Genomic DNA, 11,533 nt, shown 5'->3' on the forward strand with positions numbered 1-11,533 from the left:
CTAGTTAAACAGTAGGGACGACTAAGGAAGGAGGCTACCTTGTAAGGCCCTAGGAAATGGATACTCCCAGGAGAGAATTCTAGGACCTGCCAGCTTGGAAATGGACACTTGAAAAAAAAATGGTAAGACCTCAGCTACAGAAAATATATGTTTTAACTCCCTCAACCTCCACATCTGAAAACAATGATACATCACTTACAGGGAGGGACAAGCAATGGACTCGTCTGATCTGGGAGATGCATGTATGAGAAACCTCTAAAACCTGTTAAAGGGGCACAGAAGTTAATGGGGGTGTAGGCGGATGGGAGCCATAGGATATCCCCATTCCCACATTGTATAATACGTTTTTTTATTTTCTAGTTTTGATAATAAAATATTTTTTCTAGCTAAATGAGGATAGTCGTTCTTAAGTACAATACATAGGCAAACCCAGAACTGCCAATATTTTAGCTCAATTTTGAGAGTATGCCTTCATTGTGTAAAGTCCCTGAGATTTGGAGGTCTACCTGTAACTGCAGTACTATGGCTTTTAATTGGGAAGTGCTCATGAGCAAAGATACAGAATAAAAATAGGGAAAGCAGAAAGAAAGACAGTCTAAGGTCATTCTCAAGAGACAGACCAGAATCTGAGTCCAGAGTCTGTGTGTGACTTGACTAAGCACCACTAAACCACTTTACTCATCTTCAAAAGGAAATAAAACTGGCATGCACTTTAGAGACTGTGCTAAATATAAGTGAGCTAAGACATGCAAAAATCAAAGTGATTTTGCACAGCTCTGGCACATCATAAGCTGTTATTGAAATTGTTGAGTATTTTAAATTTCAAATGATAGAATAATGAAATTTCTCAGTGTGCCTTGTGCAAGATTTTAGTCAATAATATGAAAATCATTTGAGTCAAAACACTAAATAAAGGTGCTTAAATTATAAGTCCCACAGATGATTTTCAGGGAACAATTAGTCTTGAAATTGTATTCCAAAATGTGCATTATTTACAAAGTTATATGCACATGTAAGAATATCTAAGTATAATCAATCTTGACTCCTAGTTTATTGAATGTTTTACTTGATATAAGAGAGCATGGAATGGAGAACTGAGTTCAAAAAGAAGTTGTAGTTATAGGAGTTGTATGGAATGAAGACTGATTTAGATACACGCAGAATATTAGTATTCAAATAACTTACCAACATGGGAGCTTATAATGGTCAAAGCTTAATGAGTCTGCTTCTGTATATTTTTACATTTTAATAATTTCATTTATTAAATGAACTTCTGTATTAAGGAAATTTCATTTATAGGGTAGTTGTATACAGTTCCACATATCCCTAAGACCGGTATCAACATATCTCACCCTCCACCAAATCCTCCTCCTCTACCCCATCTAGTCATTTTCCTTCTTTCAGACTGATTAAGTCTTCATTCACCATCTCACTCGTTAATTCTCCATGGCCAGAGGGTCTTCTGAACATTAAGGGACATTTCTATCCAAACCCCTGAGTAGTGAAAACCCTAGGTAGACATCACCACAACCAGACCCAAAGCTCTCTGAGTGCTACTGTCACTTGGATGATAGGTGGATGAGATTGAACAGACCAGTGGTAAACACATGAAATTGAGTTCCTTACTAAGAATTTTTTTCCTACCCAAAGGAAACTTTAGGGGTGAAAAGGCAAACAATGAGGATATTGGCTCTGCAGTTAGCTCACTTAGCTGAAATGCCCACCAGTAGAACTGACTCAGGGAAGACTAGACTCAGGAGAAGCTCAAATGATATACAACAATACACTACTAGTTTTACTTTTCTTTGTGAGTTATTTTTATTGCTATCTAGGCTCTTATAACATAATAATTTTACATATAGATGAGTAAATTTCAATCATTGAGTTTCTTTTCTTTATCGGGGGGAGTTAATGGTTTATAGTCAACAGTGAAATACAGCGATACTCCTCAGTTTTCCACATAGCAATCTAACCCCCCTCTAGGCCCTCCTCTATCATCATATTCCAGGACCTGAATCTCCCTCACACACACACACACACACACACACACACACACACACACACACACACACACACACACCACAGTCCTTTACTTTGGTGCAAAACACCAACTCCTGTCCAAGATCTGCTTTGTGTTTTCCCTTCTGTTTTTATTTTGAACTTCTATTTATGATTGGGATCATATGATTTTTGTTGTTCTTTTTCTGGATTACCTCACTTTGTATCGCTGAGTTTCAATATCAATTCCACTACAAAGAAGGTGCTCAGTCATATATGGGATTTGCAATGAGTTAATCAAGGACGAATCATACAGTGATGAAAATCTGTCATCATTAGCAAAAGATTTGGCTTATGTAGAATAAAGGAAGAATTAAAAGAAATGTTTATTTGGAGAAAACTGTAAGAATGTGGGTGATAGGGTGTGTAACAGTTAAAGGAATCACTAAGAGCTTAAAATATTCCCTCTACAACCACAACACCCTCAACTGATACCTATCTGACTTTCCTGTAAAAAAGCTGACTTCCTAAGTAAACCTAAGCTGGAAAAGTGAAATAACTACCAACAATACATGTACTTAAAACTCCTAGGCCACTTCCTAACTGGAGATGCAAATATTTAGTTTCTATTTAGACAATGATAGGTTGGGCTGAGAAGATAGCTCACTTAAATACTGCTCTTGCCTTGTTATGTACACAACCCAGGATCCAGCACAGTCCCTACTACACTAACGGAAGCTTTGGTGCTGTGGTGTCTTTATGTCAGCTTCTCTATTTGTGTGTCACTGTCTTTTTTTTTATTTAATTTTTTTTTTATTTATAAGAAGGAAACATTGACTAAACCATATGATAAGAGAGGTACAACTCCACACAATTCCCATGACCAGAAAACAGAACTCTGTATTCCATGCCCTCGCCAGATAGCTTTCCTATTCTTTAACTCTCTGGGAGTATGTACCTAAGGTCATTGTGGGATGCAGAAGGTTGAAGGTCTGGCCTCTGTAATTGCTTCCCTGCTGAACATGGATGTGGACAGGTCTATCCATATTCCCAGCCTCTTTCTCTCTTTCTTTAGTGGGAAGGGCTCTGGGGAAGCGGAGCTCCAGGATACATTGGTGGGGTTGTCTGTCCAGGGAAGTCTGATCGGCATCATGCTAGCATCTGGAACCTGGTGGTTGAAAAGAGAATTAACATACAAAGCCAAACAAATTGTTGACCAATCCTGGACCTAGCAGCTGGAATAGTGAAGAGGAAGAGTTGGGGGGTGGATCCTCCAATTTGTAGATAGCTAGTAGGCATATTTTAGTTACATTCCAAAGGGCCTGTGGCTATACTATTTTTTTTTTGTTGTTGTTGTTCTTTTCTTTTACATTTTCCCCTGAGTCTGAAATCTGATATGCAGATGGATCCATGTCATTGAATGGGGAGATGATGTCATGGCTGAAAAAGGACCAGAAAGCTGGATCAGGGAAGATAGTAGCTCCCTAATATGGGAAAGGGGTATAACTATTGTTGACTGTAAACTCCATCAATTTGATGTAATCTGAGGCCCGTATTCAGCTTAGAAGCCTATGTGACCTCTGCATCCCTGTAGATCTAAGCTCATATTCTGTAGTCATGAGTAGGAACATTCCAAGCTGCCCCAATATCGACCCATCTTCCTCAGGTGTAGCATAGAGTATGTTGCCCATCCTACCTTCAGAGGATGGAACATTCTCTACCACTGTTGATCCAAGTTGAGGACAAAGCCCTATGGGGGGCCCACAAAGGGGTCTATTTTGTTGTTCCTGATAGAAATGACTGGTAATGATAGAGAGAGGGATTTATTCAAGGTCTAGGCCCATCATGTCTGTTTGGGAATCTCAGGACTCCCTAATTAGGGCCCCAGCTGATGGGGTGGCCTGGTAGTGACAAAAGATTCATAGTTAAAGTCTGCCAGTCTCTTGCCCTTATTCAGCTTTTGCAGTCCTTGCTTTGATAAGGTTAGCTCTGGAGTGAGTGAGAGAACTGTAATAGGAAGTAGGTAAGGAGGGTATCTAAGTCTAGGTAGACACTATTTCATTATGAAATTTATACTGATTCACTGCAGACTATTGTGTACTTTTGCTTTCAGATATATATTTTGCCCTAATTTATGGATACATGTGAACATATGCTCTATCTTATGGGACCTGGCCTATATCTAGGTTTTATAACTTTGTTAGGAAGTTAACCTCCTGGAATGGGATTAGAGAATACTCTGAAAGGAAAGGTGTCATCAGAGTAATAAGGGTGAAGGGTTGACATTCCACACCTGAAGTCTGAAGTGAAGCATGCTGAGGTGGTACTCGGTGCCTTGATTAGGTTGGGATTGGCAGATGCAATCTCATTTGGTATGAATTGAAACAAGCATGCAGGAAAGTGAGCCCCAGTCCAGAGGTTCCAGGACTGGGGAAAATATAGGCTCTACAGAGGAAGCAGGAGGTTCCCACTGTCTAAGGGCTTACGAAGGTAATAGATATTTATTGCTATAGTCACACTGTCAGTTGGGTTAACTTTGAAATATCCCTTTGTTAGGATTTGCTGTATCATACACAACGTCACCATAATTTGTGTCTTTTGACATTATTTGTATATAGCTGTGCCACCGGTTGCTTCTTTTCTCCCTGGTCTAAGCTTTTAAGAGAGTCAACATATCAAAGACTCAGTCACTGTCTTTCTAGCTGAAAAAGTCAGCCTGGAGAAGTGAAACCTCAATGATAGCAAAAAAATAATAATGATAAAAATAATAAGGCAGAATTACTGCTGATAGGTTGAAACTGAGGATGCTTCAATCTACAAATCAGCAGTCCTGATTATGTGTGGCTAGGCTGCTACTAACAGCTGTGTAATAGGTATCATTCCATACACACCCTTGTACACTCAATATCCTTATCTAGACCAACACTGAATGAGCCCACTTAAAGGTGGAACTTAAGAATAAAGGACATTTAAGGGGGAGATAAGGTACAACTTGGACCAGGTTTGGCATATTGCATCAAATTGAAGGACTCTATAGGAGAAGGGAAAAGGACAGGTTGAAGAGGTATTGGGGTCTTAGTATTACTCCTAGACACCAATCAAGGGGAGGTGAGAGGCAGTACCTATGAGTCTAAGACTAGACTATAGGGTCCTGGCAGTGGTGCAGCGAGCTAAATGCACAGAGTACAAAACGGAAGGACCCACTCAAGGATCCTTGTTCTAGCCCCTGGCTTCCCACTTGAAGGGGGGTTGCTTCACAATCGGTGAAGCAGGTCTGAAAGTCTCATTCTCTCTCCCTCTCTATCTTCCCATCCCCTCCAAAAAATTAAAATAAATAAATAAAAAAGACCACAGGAGCAGTGGATTCATAGTGCAGGCACAGAGCCCCAGTGATAGTCCTGGAGGAAAGAATATATATATATCACCATTAACTCTCCAGGAAAGAAGGGAAGAAAGAATGGGAGTGGTATTGTAAATAAAGAAAGAATTTTGTTTCTACAGGGAGGAGTGTGACATTGTAATCAGTTTATTTCCCTTAAGTTTATGGTAACAAAAAAGCCACCCGAAAGATCCAGGAACATTTATTGGAATGGAAATGGCTTATGGTCTGGATGGTGGCACACCTGGTTGAGTGCACCTATTATAATGTGCAAAGTTCTAGGTTCAATCCCCCAGTTCCCACCTGTAGGGGGAAAGCTTATCAAGTGGTGAAGCAGTGCTGCAGATGTCTCTCTGTCTCCCTCCCTCTCTATCACCCACTTCCCTCTTGATTTCTGGCTGTCTATATCCAATAATTAAAGATAATAAAATTAAAAAAATAGATGGCTTACTGAAAGATAATGCTTTCTTATGCATTCTGGGTGTTATCATGCCAGAGCCAGTTACATTTTCTTCTAAACATGGTAGTAAATCAGCCTAGGGCCATTACTCTTCTTTAAATCACACCATCTACCCTATGGGCAAACCAGACCAAGATTTCCTCATCCAGAATGTGACTTCAGATGGCTGGAGGGGGAATCATACCGATAACACAATAGAGAGAGTGTCCTGAAATCCTTTAATATCTCCTACACAGTCATTTTCTGCCCATTCATGCAGCTTCAGATCACAGGAGCTTGACAATCTAATCACAATTTATGCCAATCAAGTAGAGATGTCTCTGTGTTTGATGTTGTCTGGAATGTGCAATTATCCTGAGGGCATGTGTTAGCTGCACATATTCATCTATCCCAAGCCCTTCCTGCCTACTTAGGGAGCATGGCAGACCTCTCTATTTCAGCTGCAGGAAGAGGTCTGGGATTCACCAGGTCTAGAGTTATTACTTGTTAGAAAGTTCGATGCTATAAATCCTGTTTTGATAAAGAGCTGGTGAGGAGGGCAGAGGGAGCCTCTGAAATAATAATGAGCATCTTGCTCCCAATATTTGTCTAGATGAAAGATTTAGAATTTTCTGTAGTGTCACCTTTTAGTACTTCTTTGAAGCTTTTGAAAAAGACTTACAGATTTGATTGGTGACTTATGAGTTAATGATAGAGAATGGTGAATAGAACCAGATATCAGTCTGGCACATGCCATTCAGGGATTGTGTTGGACCCTATATTGACAGCCCAAGATTTATCTCCTCTTCTACCTCCTGGGCTGCCCATTGAATTTTTTTTTAAATTTCTATATTTATTTATTTTCACTTTTGTTGCCCTTGTTTTTAATAGTTGTTATAGTCATTATTGTTGTTGTCATCGTCATTGTTTGATAGGACAGAGAGAAATGGAGAGAGGAGGGAAAGAAAGAGAGGGGAAGAGAAAGATAGACTCCTGCAGACCTGCTTCACTGCTTGTGAAGTGACTTCCCTGCAGGTGGGGAGCCAGGGGCTCGAACTGGGATCCTTCTGCCTGTCCTTGTGCTTCGCACCACCTGTGCTTAACCCACTGCACTACTGCCCGACTCCCCCATTGAAACTTTTTGTGAAGAGCATGTGATCAGATTCCCATGCCCCCAATGGAGAGAACTTTAAGATCTACAGAGCACCCTCTCTTTCTAGTTTTATACTTTTCCCTCTCACCCTAGCAGGACACTCAATTTACTATCAGGAGTGCTGAGAGAACAATAACTTAGAAGTCAGACACACTGGAAGAGCATACTATGGCAGTGATACGATGGAGTCATCCTACTGGTGCTTCAGAGACATTACCCCTTTCATGCACCATTTCCCCATGTAGAATCATCCACATGAAATTTTCTTTGGCACTTGTGGGATGAGAGGAGGAGAACCATCATTGCCTCTGAGTCTCAGCATTGTTTCCTCCCTTCCTCTCATCCCAGACTTGTTCTTTCTCCCTCCCCTGTGGTAAACTACTGTTCTTTCCCAGCCAGAGCTGACTTTCTGGCTGGCTCTGGCTGTAAATTATCAGCAAGTGGAAGCACAGTGGCAGATGTGAATGCTGCCGGGGTGCCTGGAGGAACAGTCTGAGGGATTTAGTGTAATCCTAGTGCCATCAGGTTTTACTTGTGTGAACTTGAATCAGTCAGTAAATGTCCTAAACTTGAGGTTAATATATCCCAGGGCATAGCAGTTCCTTCCTTGCTCAACTCATGAGGTGTTATGAATATCACATACTTTAATGTGCATGAAAGGACCGCATAAAATGTGATTGTTATAATGTTAGCTATTATGGAAGATGGAGAAACCGGTGTATTCACAGCTAACTTTTATGATCCAAGGGTGATGACCCACAGATGATGAACAGAGGTTAGTTCTCATATGTGAGATGAGGATACTATTTCACATAAGAGATGGAGAAAGTGGAACCAAGATTGTATATTCTGGGCCAAAATTGCAGTTATTAAAAGACAATAGAGTCAATAGGTGACTCTTTTGAAGTAAGTCTGTGTGATCGTTAATACAGCTGCCTCCTGCAAAAGGTCCATGGTGCTTCTTGTAACAATTAACATGCCAGCCTGTATGAAGAAGGGGGTATTTCTGACCCATTTAGCTTTTTTCCCCCATTTTGTTGCCCTTGTTGCTTTATCGTTGTTATTATTATTGTTGTTGTTATTGCTGTCATTGTTGTTGGATAGGACAGAGAGAAACGGAGAGAGGAGGGGAAGAAAGAGAGGGAGAGAGAAAGACAGACCCCTGCAGAACCGCTTCACCGCTTGTGAAGCGACCTCCCTGCAGGTGGGGAGTCAGGGGCTTGAACCGAGATCCTTATGGGGGTCTTTGCGCTTTGCGCCACCTGCACTTTGCACCACCTGCACTTAACCCGTTGCACTACCGCCCGATTCCCTCAGCAGCTGCTTTCTTAGGGCTTCTGGTCACATCCCACCCATAGGCTAATTACTCTGCATGACTAGCAAAGAGCTGTAAATCCTCAAACGTGAATAGATAATAATGGAGCACCATGTGCCAAATCACTTGGCCACCCCCAGTTGGTGCCTGATGTGAGTGAGGGGATGCATAATTTTCTGGTCATTGCAACCTTAAAGTCTGCTGAGTTCCACATCAGAATGAAAGACCTTGAATGCTACTTAGAAGAGATTTCCTTTAACATTGGCAACACGCTATGCATATTTCACCCTCTAGTTGTTCCCCTTATCAAACTGTTGTGCTAATATGAACTGTCTTAAAATCCTTTTGATTAACTTTGACACAAATAAAAGACAGGAGACTCAAAGGTCAGGGCCACAGTACTTAACCTTATGCTCAAGAAAGTAAGTGTATAAGTCACAGTGGGCTTGGTAAAACCAAGCTAAAGTATTAAGTTATCTTTATCATTCCTGCATTGAAGTCCACGAGTCACCCAATTTATATATTTTTAAAAAATTCTGAGAGTAGGAGAAAGAGACACAGGGACTAAAGCACTATTCCCTTCTGAAATATAGTGGTTTATTCTAGGGAATAAACCTATGGATTCTCAGATCTGCAAATCTAGTGTGCTATTGCTTTACTAACTCCCTGGACAAGAATAAAATTTCTTAGATTCAGTTTCCTCACTTACACATGGAGGGAGATATTATGCTCAAGGACCTGCTTTCAAGCTCCTACTTCCCATGTGCCAAGAAGAAGCTTTCATGAGTGGTGAAGTAGTGCTGCAGGTGTCTCTCTCCCCCTTCCCATTCCCTCTCAGTTACTCTCTGTCTCTATCTAAAATCTAGAATTGTATTTGCACAGGGAAAAGACCTAAGTATTTTTGTAGCTTGCAATATTTTTGTACACAAGAGTGTTTTTTCTTTTTATTGAAAGTTAACACTGGTTCTTAGCTTCAGTGTAGGCTTTTGTTAAATAAACAAATATAACTAATTTTTTATTTTTGTAGTTAAATAAAAGCAGTTTTCTAAATTTATTTATTGAAGAATTAATGTTTTACATTCAACAGTAAATACAATACTTTGTACATGCATAAAATTTCCCACTTTTCCATATAATAATACAACCCCCACTAGGTCCTCAGTCATCCTTCTTGGACCTGTATTCTCCCCTTCACCCACCCCAAAGTCTTTTACTTTGGTGCAATATGCCAATTTCAATTCAGATTCTACTTGTATTTTCTCTTCTAATCTTGTTTTTCAACTTCTTCCTGAGAGTGAGATCATTCCATATACATCCTTCTGTTTCTGACTTATTTCACTTAACGTGAATTTTTCAAGGTCCATCCAAGATCAGCTGAAAATGGTGAAGTCACCATTTTTTATATCTGAGTAGTATTTCATTGTGTATATATACCATAACTTGCTCAGCCACTCATCTGTTGTTGGACACCTGGGTTGCTTCCAGGCTTTGGCTATTACAAATTGTGCTGCTAAGAATATATATCTTTTTGGATGGGTGTGCTGGGTTCTTTAGGATATATCCCCAGGAGAGGAGTTGCAGGATCATAGGGTAGGTCAATTTCTAGCCTTCTGAGAGTTCTCCAGACTTTTCTCCACAGATGCTGGACCAATTGACATTCCCACCAGCAGTGCAGGAGGGTTCCTTTGACCCCACAACCTCTCCAGTATTTGCTGCTGTTACCTTTTCTGATGTATGACATACTCACAGGAATGAAGTGGTATCTCATTGTTGTCTTGATTTGCATTTATCTAACAATCAAAGACTTGGAGCATTTTTTCATGTGTTTCTTGGCCTTTTGGATCTCTTCTGTGGGTTATTTGTTTTCATGTTGTTGAGTTCGGCAAGCTCTTTATATATTCTGGTTATTATCCTGTTGTCTGATGTATGGCATGTAAAGATCTTCTCCCATTCTGTGAGGGGACTCTTGGTTTGGGTAGTGGTTTCTTTTGCTGTGCAGAAGCTTTTTAATTTTATGTAAGTCCCATAGGTTTATGCTTGCCTTAGTTTTTTTGTAATTGGATTCGTTTCATTGAAGATGCCTTTCAAATTTATGTGGAAAAGAGTTCTGCCAATATTTTCCTCTAAGTATCTGATAGTTTCTGGTGTAACATCCAAGTTCTTGATCCACTTGGAATTTACTTTTGTGTTTTGGTGAATAGAATGGTTCAGTTTCATTCTTCTGTATGTTTCAACCCATTTTTCCCAACACCATTTGTTGAAGAGACTCTGCTTTCCCCATTTAATAGTCTGGGCCCCTTTGTCAAAGATTAGATGTCCATAGGTGTGGGGGCTCACTTCTGGGCTCTCAATTCTATCCCACTGGTCAGTGTGTCTATTCATTTCCAGTACCAAGTAATTTTGATGACAATGGCCCTATAATACAATTTGAGATCTGGGAGTGTGATGCCTCTGGTTCTGTTCTTTTTTCTCAAGATTGTTTTGGGAATTCTAGGTCTTTTCTGGTTCCAGATAAATATTTGTATCATTTGTTCTATTCTCCTATATAATGTGGTTGAGATCTTGATGGGGGATAGCATTAAATTTGTATATGTCTCTAGGTAGTATATTCACTTTTTAAAAATTTGTGATTTATTTAAAAAAGGAGACATTAACAGTAACACAGAAAAATCCAGAAGATCCTAACCTAAAATTTAGTCACTTTTCCTGTGCCTCTGGATTTCTCTATGCTTCTATGATCTGACCTTATTGGACTAAAAGAATAACAGGTTCTTGCTCTGGTATTTTGTGATTTACATGAATGTGGAATCACTGAACACTGAACACAAATGCTAAGCCATGAGCTTTTCAGTTCAGTGTCTCCCTTTGCACTCTATATGGGAAGAGTTTCTGAGTCAATCACTGATGACCAATGTCATCATAAGCTCCAGGGTTGCATTTGAAACCTGTCTCTTCTGTCTCTTATTCTCTTAACTTCATTGTCTCTGACTATTAGCTTATAGATTTAGTAGGGTGAAACTCTGCCTAAGCATGGTTTCTTACAGCAAGGTCAAAGCATGAGTGATGGGGTGTGGTTATTGGCATGGAGACCCAGTGTTGATGTTGGAGCAGGACCAAAATCAGTGGTTGGAGTGATATGCTGTTACAGAAATAAGAAATTGTACTCATGAAAATCTTGTAAATCATTATTTAAATCGTGTAAATCATTATTTAAAATCTTGTAAATCATTATTTCCCTAATAAAAACAT

The sequence above is a fragment of the Erinaceus europaeus genome, chromosome 10 (genome assembly GCF_950295315.1).
Source record: "Erinaceus europaeus chromosome 10, mEriEur2.1, whole genome shotgun sequence".
NCBI lineage: Eukaryota > Metazoa > Chordata > Mammalia > Eulipotyphla > Erinaceidae > Erinaceus > Erinaceus europaeus.